Raw genomic sequence first — 16,988 nt, forward strand, 5'->3', positions numbered from 1 at the left:
TTTCCTTTCTAGCTGCTTTTAGGTGTTTTTAATTTGCGTGTTTACCTGTAAATATTTAAAAAGCTCTGTTTGCATGGTCTTGCCATGTTCATTTGCGTTTAGCAGCAGCTAGTGAGTCGTGTCCACACAAAGCAAATATGTAAGCAAAGAGATGGCGTGTAGATCCGTGTGGAGATACTGAAGGTACACATGAAGGGAAAGGGTGCTGTCAGGATATTCAGCTGTCATTGCTCCTCCTGAAATTCTAGTTCTTTGGTTGTCATGCTGGCCCAGTGGCTTCCTAAGTCCCCTACCTAGAGCAGATATACAGATCAGGGGTCCTGACTTGCTGGCTGCATAGTGGGTCTGTGACTTAGAAGGTGCTATTTATTTTGGCTGTCTTCCTCATGGTAAGAACACATCTGCTCTGCAATACACAGTGAGCTGCAGTAAAGCCCCGTACACACGTACCGATTGTCGTCCGTAAATATTCGGCCGACGACCGATCCGCCGATTGTAGGCTTGTTAGTATGATGCTTCCGACAGCGCACTTTCGGCCGAAAATAATCTGTCGTGTAGACATTAAAATTTTTGTTGGCCAACACCAGAACGGCCGATTGTGCGCCAGTCAGTACAGAATTCGGTCGACTATCAGCAGATTTGCAAGACTGGGCATGCTCAGAAAAGAAAAAACACACGGAAAGTTAACCATCACATGACATCACTTCTGCAGTCGGCTGTTGTTGGCCGACAAAATTCGTGTGCAGTCTTTTGCAGTTTTCAACAGACACCGACAGCCCTGGACAAAAGACGGCCGTTCGTTCGGCCGACGATCGGTACGTGTGTACGGGGCATTAGGCCCCTTTCACACTTGTGCAACTTGTCCTGCAACTTGAGACTTCAAAGTTGCATGACAAGTCGTACCCCATGATTTCCAGTGAGCACCGTTCAGATTTGTGCAACTTCAAGTCTCAACAACTTCAAAGTAGTCCCTGCACTTTGTCCGACTTTGATACGTTTTGAGGTCCATAGACCTCAAGATTACACAGGCATTGCTTCAGTCCAGGCAAAATCGCGTGACTTTTAGGTTGCACAAGTGTGAAGGGGCCTAAGACTTATTTGTTTTGTGTGTTGTGGTCCATTCATATATTTTTTTTTTCAGACTCCATTCACACTAGTACGACTTGTCAGGCGACTTGGTCAGCCTGACAAGTCGTGGACCGTTGTGGTCCATTGTGTGGTACAGGAACGGTTCTAATAGGAGTGACACAAGTCGCTCCGATTGAGAAAAAGATTCCTGTACTACTTCGGGGCGACCTGGAGCGACTTGCATAGACATTCATTTTATGAAGTCCGTGCAAGTCGTGCCGAAGTCGCGGTGCACGCGACTTCACAGGTCGCCCCCGAAGTCGTGCCGCTGCAGTGTGAATGCGGTGTGATAGAAACTTTTTTATTGATTTTCTGTAGCATGAACAAAACCAATCATCAACAGAACAACATTTACAACTATAAACACAGATTATAAAACGAACAGTGTACAATATGGCAAGGCAATCATCGGTACAAAGTGCTTTGGAGGGAGTAAAAGGTCACAAATGAGTACAGTAGACAACTAATCGATGATACAGATCCAAAGAGGGCATGACGCCATGGAAATAGGGCATTCAGCAAGAAGGAGGAGGCCAGTAGGCAAAGGGAAGCAAGAGTGGAAGAGAGACCGGAGAGAGCAAGAGGGGGGCAACGGGAGAGGGCCAGAGAAGAATGGGGAGGAAAGGGAGAGGGTGGCAACCCCAAAACAGCGGGGAGGGGAGAGAGACTCGAGGAGCAAATAACCAAGCAGTTCACATGAACGCCTGAGTGCCCGTCCAGAGGCCACCACACCTTGTCAAATTTCCGAGGGCACCCTCTACTCATGTATGTGAGTCTAGTCTATACAGGGGAAGAACTGAGTCAACCAGCGCCTTCCAGGTGGGTCGGGCGACTTCCTTCCGAGTAGAAGAACCTTCCTAGCATAGAAGAGGAGATAGAACACAAACAGCTGCATGTGGACCCTAGGTGAGACCACCTCACAGAGACCCAGCAGCAACACACAGGGATCCAGGACCATTGTGGAGACGCCAATGGCCTGTATTTCGGCAACCACCTCCCCCCCAGAAGGTCTGGACCACAGGAAAAGACCACACCACATGCATAAAGGTGCTGTCCTGACTGCAGCCCCTATGGCACACCTCCAAGCTGTCCGGGTAAATCCTAGCTACCCTCTGGGGGGTATAGTATGCCCTATGAAGGAACTTGAGTTGGATAAACCTATCCCTAGCAGAGAATATCCTGGACACATAATAACCCAGCCCCTTCTCCCAAGTATCATCATCTAACGAGGGGATATCCTCCTTCCGAATAGTCAAGAGTCTATTACAGCGACCCCTCACCTTACTAGCTATCCTAAGGTAGACCAAGAAGAGAATACGATCAGTGTTTCTGGTGATAAGCAAGAGCTCCACTGTGTTAGGGGTCAGCGAAACCACCCAAGGGAATTGCGACCGAATGGCGTGTTGCAGTTGCAAATACCTAAACAACATGAAGGATGGAAGGCCGAACTTAGATCGCAGTTCCGGAAAAGCAAGCAAACGACCATTAGGCATGACATGCTGGAGTTTGGTAACACCATGTCTTTGCCGCAGGCTAGAGTCTGGTAATGACCAGAGGTGTGGCAACCTGGGGTTGCCCCAAAGCAGGGTGTGCTGGGAGACAGTATCAGAGTCAGCCACTGCAGCCGACATCTGCCCCCAAACCTTAAGTGTAGTCCGCATCGGTATTGTCACCGTCGCATGAGCCTTAGGTCTGCGGTAGACCAAGTTACTAAGCGCCGCATAGGAGCCCAATATTGCCGCCTCCAGTCCCACGGCTGGATTGTCCCTCGGTTGCGCGAACCACCAACGCACCGTGACCAACACCGCTGCCCAATAGAACTGACGAAAGTTGGGTAACGCCAGCACCCCCAAGGGACAGTGGGACCTGCAGGGTAGCCCGTGCTATCCTGGGGACAGAACCCGCCCAAATAAAACCTACCAAAACCTTAGTGGTCCATTCATTTTAAATGTACTGCCTGATGTAGCTCTCCAAAACATGTGTCAATGCATGAAAACGGATGTGTTGCAGCGCAGTGTGGTATAGCGTGGATGAGCCCTTAGTGAAAAATCGCCGTTGCACAGCATGTAATACCAGTAGGTGAAATAGTTTCCTCATCTTCTTTGTCATTGTTCCTGTTGCACTAAAATATGAGGAAATCAGTTGCCTAAGAAGTGCGTAGTTTAGACTCCTGTAAAGCACACAGGTCGTATTAATGGCATGGTACAGGTTTTGCACACATCTCTGCTGTCCGAGTGGAGATGTCAGGGGGAGAATTTTGGCTGAATTTCCAGTTCCAGCCAGCAGGAGCTGCTACTCCCTCTTTTTACTAGAGGTGCCACCAAGTGTCCTGTGCACAGAGCAAGGACTGACACTTCCTTCTACAGTGTGCTGCTGAGAGTACACCACTGCTAGTCGCTGTGTGTGATTGGCGGATAACAGGGGGATCTGTGCGACCCTGGAAGATAAAAGCTTACACAATGTTAATCTCCTTAAAGTCTTTGCAGCAGCTTCCTAGAGCCCCCTCATCTACTGCAGCTGTTCACCCTGTAGCAGTGAGCATCTATCTATCTATCTATCTTGATTTGTCACTCTCTATGTGTATATCCTATCTTTGTTTCTGTATCTAATTTCTATATGTTTGCATACGTAGCTTATATATTTATCTAGTATTTATTTACTTATTAACCAATTCTCTATCCATCTCTCTGTCTGTTCTCATATTTCTTTCCTACAGCTCCATCTATTTTGTGTTTCTTTCTTGCTTTTTCTTTTTTTCTTTCTTTCTTTTTCTTGCTTTTCTTTTTTTTTTCTTGCTTGCTCTCTTGCTTTTCTTTCTTTTTCTTTCTTCCTTGATTTTGTTGTTTGCTTTCTTGATTTTCTCTTTCTTGCGTTCTTGATTTTTTTCTCTCTCTCTCTCTCTCTCTCTCTCTTTTTCTTTCTTTCCTTTATTTATTGCTTAGAGTTCTTTCTTTCTTTCTTTCTTTCTCGTTTTTCTTTCTTTCTTTCTTTCTTTCTTTCTTTCTTTCTCGTTTTTCTTTCTTTCTTTCTTTCTCGTTTTTCTTTCTTTCTTTCTTTCTCGTTTTTCTTTCTTTCTTTCTTTCTTTCTTTCTTTCTTTCTTTCTTTCTTTCTTTCTTTCTTTCTTTCTTTCTTTCTTTCTCTCTCTCTGTCTCTCTCTCTCATCTTTCTCTTTCCCTTTCTGTCATCCCATCACTTTCCCTTTCCGTCATTCCTTCCCTATAATTGCTCTATCCTTCTTTTCTTTCCCTTTTCCTTTGATTCATCTGTCCGTATCCAATTTTCATCCAAGATTTAAATCGTTCAAGTTTGTCTTCCATCCAGCTATTATAGCCAAAACTCTTCTCATCTGGTTTTATGTCACTCGTCCTTTTATCATTTCACTGCCTGGATCCCTGCAAAACCTGTTTGTTGGATCTGCTTGGCCTCCAGGTGACATCTCTGCTCCTTTTCTTGCGGTCTCTTAAAATCAGGTAGATCAGATTCATAGCTGTCACATTGGAACGGAAAATCTCTGATAGAGCGATCAGGAAACTATGTTCTTCATGTCGCATTGTGGGGGGTCTCGTTGAAAGGTTAGGTTGTTTCTTCAAGTCAATGCAGTTGGTGCAATGCAAGCTTAGTGTAAAGCTGGATACACACTATCCAACTTTTGTGGTTAGATTTCCTTCAGATTTACCTTTTCTATGTAGTGCAAGGGCCTGCCAGATTGCATACAAATTGAAAGTGTTTAGGTTTGACCTCATATTATATGGTTTTGGTAAATCTAAAGGAAAAAGTCTTCAGAAAATCTTATAGTGTTTATGACCCATTAGGCATGCACTTATTCATGGAGATCTGTTGTCTGCTTAGATGTAGGTTTGTTCTCCTTTCGCAGTCGGAGCTTTCCGATTCAGAGGAGCCAGGTGACCAGAGCACCTAAAATGTTTAAGGCTGGTACCGAACTCCTCCAAGCCATTCTGATGTTGCCACAGAAGCCAAAATTCCCATTCCTCTCTGCTGCACTTGCCTTTTAGCTAATGCAGGCAAAACATGCTGCCTTCAGGACCAAAATGCACTTTATTCAATTGCCATTAAATGTTATGGCAAAGGTCTCAATAAATGCAAGTTTGATCCAATTTATGCTGAAGGAATACATTGGTGCCAGTATGCCACATTTTTATATTTTGTTTATTGTAGTATGGGTAAGCTTTTGACACTGTCGTGAAAGAGGTGGCTGGTTCTTAAAGCCCAGCTCCAGAATATTAGCAATGCCCTCTACCCACTCTTTCTTCCCACCCCACTGTAACTAACCACTGGTATGAAAAAAACTTTAATGTCCATTTTACTTACCTGAAGCCATGTGGCACTGCCGGCCTTCTCTCTTCTTCTGTTTACTTTTTGTTGTCCTTATGACTGCCTATTGGTGTTGACAAAACTTCCAGTAACCAGGTCCTCTGTCATAGGCTCTAGAGCAGTGGTTCTTAACCTTGTTGGAGGTACTGAACCCCTCCAGTTTCATATGCGCATTCACCGAACCCTTCTTAATTGGAAAAATAAAATATGATTTTTCAAATTCAAAACGTAGGTATATATTATTTTAGGTATATATGACCAGCGTGCCCGCTTTTAATGCACAGTGACCAGCGTGCCCCCTTCAAAGCAGAATGACCAGCATGCCCCCTTTCAATGCAGAATGACCAGCGTGCCCCCTTTCAATGCACAGTGACCAGCGTGCCCCCTTTCAATGCACAGTGACCAGCGTGCCCCCTTTCAATGCGCAGAGACCAGCGTGCCCCCTTTCAATGCAGAGACCAGCGTGCGGCATGCCCCCTTCAATGCAGAGATCATCATTCGTGCCCCCTTCAATGCAGAGATCATCATTCGTGCCCCCTTCAATGCAGAGATCATCATTCGTGCCCCCTTCAATGCAGAGATCATCATTCGTGCCCCCTTTCAATGCAGAGAACAGCGTGCTGCGTGCCCCCTACAATGCAGAGATCATCATTCGTGCCCCCTTTCAATGCAGAGATCATCATTCGAGCCCCTTTTCAATGCAGAGATAATCGTGCCCCCTTTCAATGCAGAGACCAGCGTGCCCCCTTCAATGCAGAGGTCATTGTGCCCCCTTCAATGCAGAGACCATCGTGCCCCCTTCAATGCAGAGACCATCATGCCCCCTTCAATGCAGAGTGAACAGCGTGCCAACTTGCCAAGCCCCCCCCCCCCCGAGACCAGTGCACTTGACTTACCTGTTGTAGCGGCGGCTTCTTCTCTTCAGTCCCCACGTCTTCTCGAGTCCTCCTGCCTCCTCCTCGGCCAATGGCATTGGCCAAGGAGGAGGAGGATCCGTGTGACAATAGCGAATTTTCATTTGATATTGTCACGCAATGGGTGGGCTCGGGGTGCCCTGGGTCCACCCTTTCCTACTAGAGCCAAATTTTAATAGGCGGGGAGTCAGGGACTGTCTGGGAGGAGGCGGCCTGGAGGAGAAAGGGGTGATGTCACTGGTTGCTAGACGCTAAGCGGCTCTAGCCTAGCAACCAATGCAGTGTGGGCTCCGGCCGCCTCCCTGCAGAGAGAGAGCGCTGACAGAGGACAGAGAGAGCAGCAGAGCGGTCAGCGGATCAGGAGGATGATCTACAGATTGTCACAACTCACAAGACGGTTCTGTGAACTTCCAAATATTTAGTAACCGGTTCTGTGGAACCGGTGCGAACCGGCTGAATCCCACCACTGTGCCTGTTGTCACAAATCATATGAGTCGGGTGTGCCTCCGTCGAACCCACAAGACTGACTCACCGAACCCCTGGGGTTCGATCGAATCCAGGTTAAGAACCACTGCTCTAGAGGCAGGAGAATTCTTGGGGGTGGAAGGAGAACTGGTGCATAGGAAGATTACCACTGGGGGAAAACGCCGGTTCCCTAGACAAGAAAATGAGCTTGGATTAAAGAGGAAACTGTGACTTTAATTAGTTACACTGTGGGATGGTTTAAAAGAGGTGTCTGGAATCAAGACTGAAGGATCAGCCAATTCATGCATTTTTTCATTTTTGCCCGGAGTTGGGCTTTCAGTAACTGGTTGCCTCCGAATTCGGCTGAAGTTTGTCCCTCTCATGCCTCCATAGCATGCTTTCTCAACCCTTTTACCTGAGAGAACTAATTTTCAGATCTTGGGTAACTTTTTTGAAAATCAGTTGATTGGGGGTCAGTATGAAAAATGCCCCTTACTTTGGAGGTCAGTGGGAAGAATGTCCCTCTTACAGTGGTGGCCAAATGCCATCCTTACAGGCAGCTAAAAAAAAATCATTGGGTTCATGTCCCTAGTTCTGTCAAGTGGCATTCATGATGGAACTATGCAGGCATAATCAAACTGAAGGTAAGTTAGCCATGGCTTGAGGAGCAACCCTTAGGGCACATGTGTCAAACACAAGGCCCGCGGGCCGAATCCGGCCCTCCAGGCCATTTCATGTGGCCCTCGCACCTCTCCTGCAGCTGCAGGAGAGCTCAAGCTCCTGTACTTTTTGCTTTCCAGCAATGCCTACAGCTTCTTTCCAGCAGCTGCACAAGATGAGGGGGGTTCACTACTGTAGAGAAGGGTGAGGGACTCAACTTCTGATGGTGGTGAGGCTCTTAACATCTTATGTAAGGGTAGGGGATGCTCTGGACATTGTCTTACATATACAACCAGCCCTTTTAAGGGCAATTATATTGCTGATGCGGCCCACGATTAAATTGATTTTGACACCCCTGCCTTAGGGGGACCCTGGGGATTCATAGAACCCTGGTTGATGATGGCTGCTCTATATAATCCATCCTCTGTATATTGTCCTCAGCCTCTTTCAGTGCTTGCACTGGGGTTTCTTTCAGAAGAACAGAGCACAGGAAAAAATGTAGCCTGTAGCAACCAATCAGCTGAGTTACAGCCATCATTTCCACGCTGCTGGTTCATAAATGAAAGGAAATATTTTAGAGCAAAGCAAGCATCAGCCTATGAGGAGATATACATCTGTGGGCTGAGTGTCTGCTTAGATGGATACTGCGGACCCAGTCACTGATGCGCTGGACTAAACTCAGACTCATATGCACATACACTTTTACCAGAAATATTGGGATTCCTTCCCTTCCACGCACATGAACTTTAATGGTACCCCAGTCTTAGTCCATAGAGTTCAATATTGAGTTGACCCACCCTTTGCAGCTATAACAGCTCTTCTGGGAAGGCTGTCCAAAAGGTTTAGGAGTGTGTCTATGGGAATATTCTTCCAGAAGCTCATTTGTGAGGCCAGGCACTGATGTGGACGAGAAGGCCTGGCTCGCAGTCACCACTCTAATTCAACCCAAAGGTGTTCTATGGGGTTGAGGTCAAGACTCTGTGCAGGCCAGTCAAGTTCCTCCACCCCAAACTTGCTCATCCATGTCCTTATGGACCTTTCTTTGTGCACTGGTCCAAATCGTTTAGTGAAGGGGGGATTATGGTATGGAGTTGTTTTTCAGGGGTTGGGCTTCCAGTGAAGGCAACTCTTAAAGCGCTAGCATACCAATCCTATGTAATAATAATAATAATAATGGGAAGACATTTTGGACAATTTCATGCTCCCAACTTTGTGGGAAAGGTTTGGGGATGGCCCCTTCCTGTTCCAACATGACTGCGCACCAGTGCACAAAGCAAGGTCCATAAAGACATGGATGAGTGAGTTTGGGGTGGAGGTGAATCAGAGTGGAGACTGGGAGCCAGGCCTTCTACATATTGGACTAGGTGGGACTTTAAATGAGACCCAAGCTGGTGTTGCCCGGCGTCTCCATCCCTATAACAAAAAACAAAATGAGGTTGAAGGATTGTAAGAGGTGCATGAAAGTCAGCCAGCCCCCAGTCTGATGTACTCACCCTCCAGTCTGTCACCAACCAAATAAAACCTGTCTCTTGGTACAAAGAACAGGGGTTTAGTTGACACACATTTGCAAACGCATGTGAAAGCTGCAGAGCCACTTCACAGCACCCTGTTAAATCTGCAGTCCTACACTCTTAATTTAGTGTCCTCACACTGGAGGCACATGGCCGCTAATGGATGGATGGGGGAACAGGTGAGAGGGAGACAGCCCGACCTCCCTCAACCCACCCTCATCCACGACTGGCTGTTGTCTCAAAGACTCAAATAGTTAGGTTATAACCATGGTGCAAACTGGAAAAGACCAGCTGAAAAGCATTACACCTCCATCCCCTTGGTGGATGCAGTATATAGATAGGAAGGGATTTTATGTATGGGGCGTGGCCTGTAAAGCACACTGCCTTTGAAAACCCCCAGGCCTTCTTTCCAACATCAGCACCTGACCTCACAAATGCACTTCTGGAAGAACGGTCAAACATTACCATAGACACACTCCTAAAACAAGGCGTCCCAATACTTTTGGTAACATAGTGTATATAAATTCTGTATATTATTGACATCTGCCTGGTTGCTATTGGCCAGAGTGACATTTGTCCTCCTGTTTATAAAAAACATCTGTTGTCATATCCACTTACACCGTACACAGAGCCACGGTGTACAATAACTAAATCGGACATCAGATTTCAGTGTGCATAGCCAATTTCTGCTTATTTTAGTTTCATGGTTATTTCTGAAACCCCAAACCGTCAGGGGAACTGGTGCACAGAAAGATCACCACTCAGCCAACAAATCTGGTGCAAACCTTTCTGATTGGCTGCTTCGGTGCAACGTAGCCACTTTGATAATTGGGGCTCTTAAGAGATCAAAGGTGTATTAGAACATAGCTGTCAGAATTGGAGGGACTGGCTAGATGTGTGGTCTGTGAAGGGTTAACGGAGCAGCACTTTTTTGGAGAAGAAGCAGAACACATCTGTACATCCTCACCTCTTTGCTACCCCCTGCCAAGCTTTCATTATTTCCTAGCCCTTTCATGCCAGCTTCTTCATCTCTGGTTCCTCATTTGCATTTAGTATTTGCATTTATTTAATGTTTTTCTATGATATCAGCGCCTCCCCCCCTCTACACTTCCCCTCTGGTGGTTCCCGTTCCTCCTGCCAGCCCGTTTCCTCTGGTTCACCAGCCCCTCCAGTCTCCCTCCTCTCCCTTCCTCTCATCTCCCCCCCTCCACTCTTTTACCAATAAGGTTCCTCCATCCTGCTGCTGCGCTGGGGGGAGCCGGCAATCCAAACTCCAAACTAGGACTTGAGACCAGTGCCCGCAAGCTGGCAGACTGGCAGCCTCTTCTCTCCTTTTACACAAACTCCTACAGCACCTCGCCGCCTGACACGCCAGCACTACAGATGACTTGGCATCATCTCCTAAGCCTGCATAACTCCACCAACACCTTCCAGCCATATACCATTATCCAGAGCCTGACATGTGCATGTAGAATCCAGGAGCCAGTCAGTCCAGCCGACAGGACCGGGGGCAGTTTTAGGCAGACAGGGCATTCTTTGATCACAGAAACTGGCTGTCCATTTTTTTTTTTTTAGAAACCCCTAACCATAGGCAACCAGCACTTATAGAACTTTAACATTAGTTTGTGCAAGAACTAGCTTTCACTTTAAGATCCCAAACTTTTCAGCTGCCAATGTAAACCTTGGCTGACAGCAGCATGCTCACCAGCCGTTATCTCTCCTTCCTACTTCAGGAAGTATATACAATATTTTATATATAGATCTTTATAGTTTAACACACTCCTGTACCAAAGATTTTTTTTGCATTCTTTTTTTTTTGCATTCTTTTTTTTGCATTTTTGCAACTTGCCCGTGAGAAGTAGGGTTTCCCACTGACATTAGTAATATCACCACCGCGTTCTCTATTGCATTCACACTTCGGATGATGCAGCGTCAGGCTGTAGGTCGCCGTCCCGCACAGATTGGGGCTTCAAAGTCAGTTTTGCACGCCTACACAAGGGCTGAGAGTCGTACTCACCTTTCTATCTGACTTGGTGACATTCATAGCACAGGCACGGGGACGCTGTGACATCGCCTCTGTTCTCACGCTGTGCAACACACACACACACACAGCTCACTTCTAACTCAGTCATGCTTTCTTAATACTAATCCTCCTCGTCTCTTCTTGTCCAGTGGATTGCTTCCAGCCTGCAACTGCGCTGAATCCTCTGCCCGAAGGCTCAGGTCATTGACTTCATCATTTCTTATAAGGGCACAAAGGGGTTTAGGGGTAAGGGGTGGGGTGGGGTGGGGTGGGGTGGGGTGGGGAGGGGGGGGGGGAAGCAAATGTCAATATGCTTTTTGTTGTAAAAGTAGAGAGGTGAAGCAATGCATTGCAACTATCCAGCACAGCTATTGGCCAAGAGGGAATTTTAAAGAAATGTAAAGTTGCACTCCAAAAGTTTTAGGTTATTTTGGATAATGATTGTGTACGTCCTTGTGTACATGTATAGCCTTGTATACGTCCCTGTGTACACGTATAGCCTTGTATATGTCCCTGTGTACACGTATAGCCTTGTATATGTCCCTGTGTGCACGTATAGCCTTGTATATGTCCCTGTGTGCACGTATAGCCTTGTATATGTCCCTGTGTGCACGTATAGCCTTGTATATGTCAATGTGTACATGTATAGCCTTGTATATGTCAATGTGTACACGTATAGCCTTGTATATGTCCCTGTGTACACGTATAGCCTTGTATATGTCCCTGTGTGCACGTATAGCCTTGTATATGTCCCTGTGTGCGCGTATAGCCTTGTATATGTCCCTGTGTACACGTATAGCCTTGTATATGTCCCTGTGTGCACGTATAGCCTTGTATATGTCACTGTGTGCACGTATAGTCTTGTATATGTCCCTGTGTACAGGTATAGCCTTGTATATGTCCCTGTGTACACGTATAGCCTTGTATATGTCCCTGTGTGCACGTATAGCCTTGTATATGTCCCTGTGTGCACGTATAGCCTTGTATATGTCCCTGTGTGCACGTATAGCCTTGTATATGTCCCTGTGTGCACGTATAGCCTTGTATATGTCAATGTGTACACGTATAGCCTTGTATATGTCAATGTGTACACGTATAGCCTTGTATATGTCCCTGTGTACACGTATAGCCTTGTATATGTCAATGTGTGCATGTATAGCCTTGTATATGTCCCTGTGTACACGTATAGCCTTGTATATGTCCCTGTGTGCGCGTATAGCCTTGTATATGTCCCTGTGTACACGTATAGCCTTGTATATGTCCCTGTGTACAGGTATAGCCTTGTATATGTCCCTGTGTACACGTATAGCCTTGTATATGTCACTGTGTGCACATATAGCCTTGTAGTGTTCTTCCTAAAGGCAGGACTTCTCACCATTCAACTTGTCTCTGCTTGTCCAGCAGCAAGCTGAATGTAGCTCATTTAAAGTGAATCCGCAGCCATGGAAAGTGAGATCATGGTGTCAGATCAGGAGGATACAGCATAGAAGGCGCCATTTATTTTTCTTTTTTTCTTTAAAGAGTCATGCTGTTGTTGCTGGGTGATCAGCAGTGGAAAATCTGTTCTGGTGATTTGTTAGATTCTCTGATTCTGTGGGAGAAAGCTATAGTTCTGTACTTTTTTTGGGTGCTTGCACACAGTACTGATGTATGAACGTTCAATATTCCTGGTAGAAAGTTCCTGCATAAAAACGCAAGGATTGGCTGTACAGTACATGTGTGTATGTGCGTACACATGCGTAAAACTTGTTGTTTGTTAAGGAGGTGTGATCTACACATGTAAAATACTGATCAGTGGCACAGATTTTTGTATTTTTTTTTTTTTGTAATTTTTACTGCCTTCGTTTATGCACCTGTGTATACAGGCTTATTAGGACCCCTTTCACACGGGTGATTCGATCCGGTCCATCTGTCAGTTTTTTAGGCGGACCTGATTAGATGCTCCATGCATCCCTATGGGGCAGTGGGTGTCAGCGGAGACATCTCGCTGCTATCCGATCTGATCCGGTCCGTGAAATCCGGGCGGATGGAAACCCTATTTTCCATCCGTCTGGAGGATTGGATGGGATCGGATGAGAATGGACAGGCGGTGCGTTCTCATCCGATCTCCCCAAAGAGAACAGCGGGGATCTGACAGCTCCGTCTCTGCACACAGAGAGGAGACGGAGCTGTCATCCGCCTGCTCAGCGGGGATCGGCGGGTCGATCCCCTGCTGAGCAGAACGGACTCTGTCGGGTGCACCGCCCGTGTGAAAGGAGCCTAAAGATAGTAAAACCTAAAAATGTAGTGTTTTTGACCGTGAGTCCCTACAGGTATTTATTTAGCACCAACAATTTACTCAGCACTTTACATATTATACATTCACATCAGTCCCTGCCTTTACAGTCTAATGACCCCATCTCACATTCATGCATACACATACTAGGGCCAATTCTCACAGGAACCAGTTAACCTACCAGCATGTCTTTGGAGTGTAGGAGGAAGCCAGTACCCGGAGGAATACTATATAAACTCCATGCAGATAGTGTCCTGACCAGCATTTTATTCAGGGAGACCCCGGTGCTGCTAACCGCTGTGCTGCCCTGTATACTTGGGTCTAAAAGTAAAGGTGGTGGTAGTCGGAGAGATTGTAGTGCCGTGCTACAGCGAAAATCTGGAAGATGAGAAGCTGGGTGTAACCATGCTACTTTACCTGACCTACTACATGTTGAAATGCTGGTTTTATTTTACCTCTCAATGGTCAGTCCACCCAAAAGTGATATTACTGTTTATAGTTGGGGTCTGGCTGGCTTAGTGGGCTCCTCTGGCTTCTTTGGTCCCTTGGGGACTTCATGGGTGGCCACAGTTCCTGGCCCAGATCTGGCTTATCGCTGAGTGTTCTCACTTCTCCTGCAGCAGTAAAGTGTATCTAGCAGGGAAAGTTGAACCGCTGTGCATCAAATGTATTATTATTTTATTTATTTATTTAAAGTATAACTAAAGGGAATTGTAAATATAAAAGTGTACTGCGCTCCTAGATATTCTTAAATCTATGTCCTCTCGAGTGTTTATATATATATATAATGTAATGGACCTACTGGGTAAACCGTATACTGGGCACAGATATATATTAATTTAATCTATGTCCTCTCGAGTGTTATATGTATATATATATAATGTAATGGACCTACTGGGTAAACCGTATACTGGGCACAGATATATATTCATTTGTTTAGTAATATAGATTAATTTATTGAATATTTTTGTTTTTTGTGGTTACACATAAATTAAGATTACACAGAGGTTTGGAAAAAAAAAAGATTACACAGAGGCACTTTGTAAAATCACATATATTCTCTTTGCAGCAGATGCGATTGTGTCATAATTTATGGTATATATCTGTGCCCAGTATACGGTTTACCCAGTAGGTCCGTCACATATATATATAAACTCGAGAGGACATAGATTTAAGGAGCGCAGTACACTTTTTTTATATTTACATTTAACTATCTCTGTTTAGGCAACAGTTTAGTACTTGCAGCACCTTAGATATCTACATATATCTTTCACTGTGGTAGCACGAGGATTATAACACCCCCTTTTTTTCATAACTAAAACTTTTTTTTTTTCATTTTGGATAGGAGAGGGATTAGAAAACATGTAGGTTTTTTTTGCTGTCTGTGCCTCATTAAGGAGATTTGCCCTCTTTATTTGTCCTGTTTACCATTATCGGTGAAAGTAAAGGAAAATCCCAATTTTTGGGTTGTCCCCAGAAAAATAATAGTGGGGAAATCTTCCAATGGGGACACTAGTTCTGGTGACCTGGGGGTCCCCAAGGAATTGCCTTAATTTGCCGGGATTTCCTCTCACTTCCTGTCTCCTGTTTGGCTTTGACAGGAAGTGAAGGGAAATCTCCGCAATGGCACACAGATGGTGAAGAAAAATTGGACAGGGGTTATAACCCTCCCTTACTCTAACCAAAATGAGGAAAAAAAGTTTTGCCTATAGTTCTACTTTAAGTAAAGTAGTATAAGCACCAGATATGGACCTAGAATCAACATCTTGCAGTCTCCTGTGCAACAGAGCTCGGACAAGTAGATGGGGAAGCAGCACAAAGATTGTGCTGATAGGAGGAGAAAGCAGAGTACAGTAAACCCCCGCTCCATCGCGGTTCAGTTTTTGCGGTCCCGGTATATTGCTGTTTTTTTTGTAATGTTATTTTACTATATAAATCATTAAAAATGAAATATTTTTGTGTTTTCCATAGCTCTTGCTATGTCTCTCAGTATCTTTTGTGTTTAAATGAGTTTCTATTGTTTTAAAATTGTGTTTAAAGACCTTACAATGCTTTTACAGTACAGTGACAGTAAAAAAATCATGCCTACAATGCATTTTAATAGGGTTTTTCTATTTCGCGGATTTTCACTTTTCGCGGCTGGGTCCGGAACGTAACCCCCGCAATGGAGGGGGGTTTACTGTAATCCTCCAGCAACTATCAAATGCTGAATGTATTATTTTTTTTAGGTAGGCAGTAATAGGCATAGAGTAGGAACCCTATAGCATACCAACAAATGCCACATTTTTAACATCTGATAAAATTAAAGGGGATTGCTGATTGGTTGGTATGGGATACTGCAGACGGTACATTGCTTTTTGAATTTCTTTTTATGTTGGTAGAGCATAGAGCAGTGTTCCCGTAGAGGCGGTCTTCATTACGTCTCTCTATCTCAGTTTACAATGCAAATTTTATAAAGTGTGCTTTTGTCCTCTGAAGTCTGGTTCAATGCCTTTTTGTGTTTATAGCTTCCCCTACCTATGTGTATTTGAATATGTTTTGTACTTTGTGTTGTAATACAAAAGTCATTTGAGTATATAATAGTTTTATCCTTTTGTTTTGTCTTGTTACTGTTTAACCAGAACTATTTCTTAGCAAGCAGAAATTGGGATTTGTTCCTTTTGTGCTTGTAAAACGTTGTCCCTGTAAAATCCAAGGTAAAGCTGGCATTGCCAGTTATAGGAACACAGTTGGCATTGTCAATCCAGGTCCGGAGCCACTGCATAAACGTGTACAGATTCTGGGCTGAGCGTCTGTTTCTGTCTGGCTGTACACCCGTTGAAATTGGACCAGGGGTGGAGTTGTTTCCTTCTGTAAGAACTGTATAACAAAGAAATATAAGCAGGTCAGGTCCCATAGCCTACTGCAGCCTTTCTTAACCAGTGTGCCGTGGGATCTTGGGGTTCCTCCAGAGGTTTCTAGGGGTTCCTGAAGCAAGAGCAATTTCTGTCTTCCAGATAACCACTGAGACCAATGATCCTTTCAGCCATATGTAAGGGGGGTATTATTCCCATTTGCAACCAATGTAAGGAGCATCCTTCCCATTTACCACCGATTTAAAGCGGAGTTCCACCCTAAAAATGAACTTTGCTGTTTCCAATAGAAGAAAATATCCTGAAAAAGAATTGGATAATTACATTTTTTTTCACTTACCTTGTTTTTAATGAAAATATACTTGCCTTCCTTCCTCTTCCTCCCTCTGCGGCCACGGCCCGCACCGTCACTTCCTCCTTGCATTGACTCGTCAATCGATCCCAGGAGTCAATGCACCGGCCCTGCCCGTCACTTCCGGTTCAGGCGCCTCATTCCCTGCTGAACAGCTTCTGGGCATGCCCAGAAGCTGTGCAGGGATGACGCGCCTGTACCAGAAGTGACGAGTGGGGCCGGTGCAGGGCATTTTGGGACTGCGACGTCACTGAAGAGGACGCTCCGGCTTCAGCTGCCCACACCTGAGATGGCAGTGCTGGACAAGACATTTTCAAGGTAAGTATTTCTTGTAAAAGGTAAGTGAAACAGGGGACAGTTCGGAGGCTATTGTTGCTTAAATGCACTAGCCCTGACTGTCCCGGGGGTATTTTTAGGTTAAAAAATGTTTTCAGGGTGGAACTCCGCTTTAAGGAACAATCTTCCTATTGCCCAC

General features: G+C 45.3%; 1 protein-coding gene across 5 annotated transcripts in view; it reads left to right on the plus strand.

Annotated features, from left to right (window-relative positions):
• DGKZ (diacylglycerol kinase zeta) overlaps positions 1-16,988 on the plus strand; it is a 382,126-nt gene that overhangs the window by 170,223 nt on the left and 194,915 nt on the right. The window contains exon 1 of one of the 5 annotated variants that reach the window (XM_082269994.1): positions 10,929-11,234. The exons of 3 other annotated variants lie outside the window; for them this stretch is intronic. The gene's annotated coding sequence lies outside the window, so the exon portion shown is untranslated. Of the gene's footprint in view, positions 1-10,928; positions 11,235-16,988 lie in introns of those variants that run through there. One more of the 5 variants, XM_082269995.1, reaches the window with a different exon arrangement.

The sequence above is a fragment of the Pelophylax lessonae genome (assembly GCF_965119305.1).
Source record: "Pelophylax lessonae genome assembly, chromosome: 10".
Lineage (NCBI taxonomy): Eukaryota > Metazoa > Chordata > Amphibia > Anura > Ranidae > Pelophylax > Pelophylax lessonae.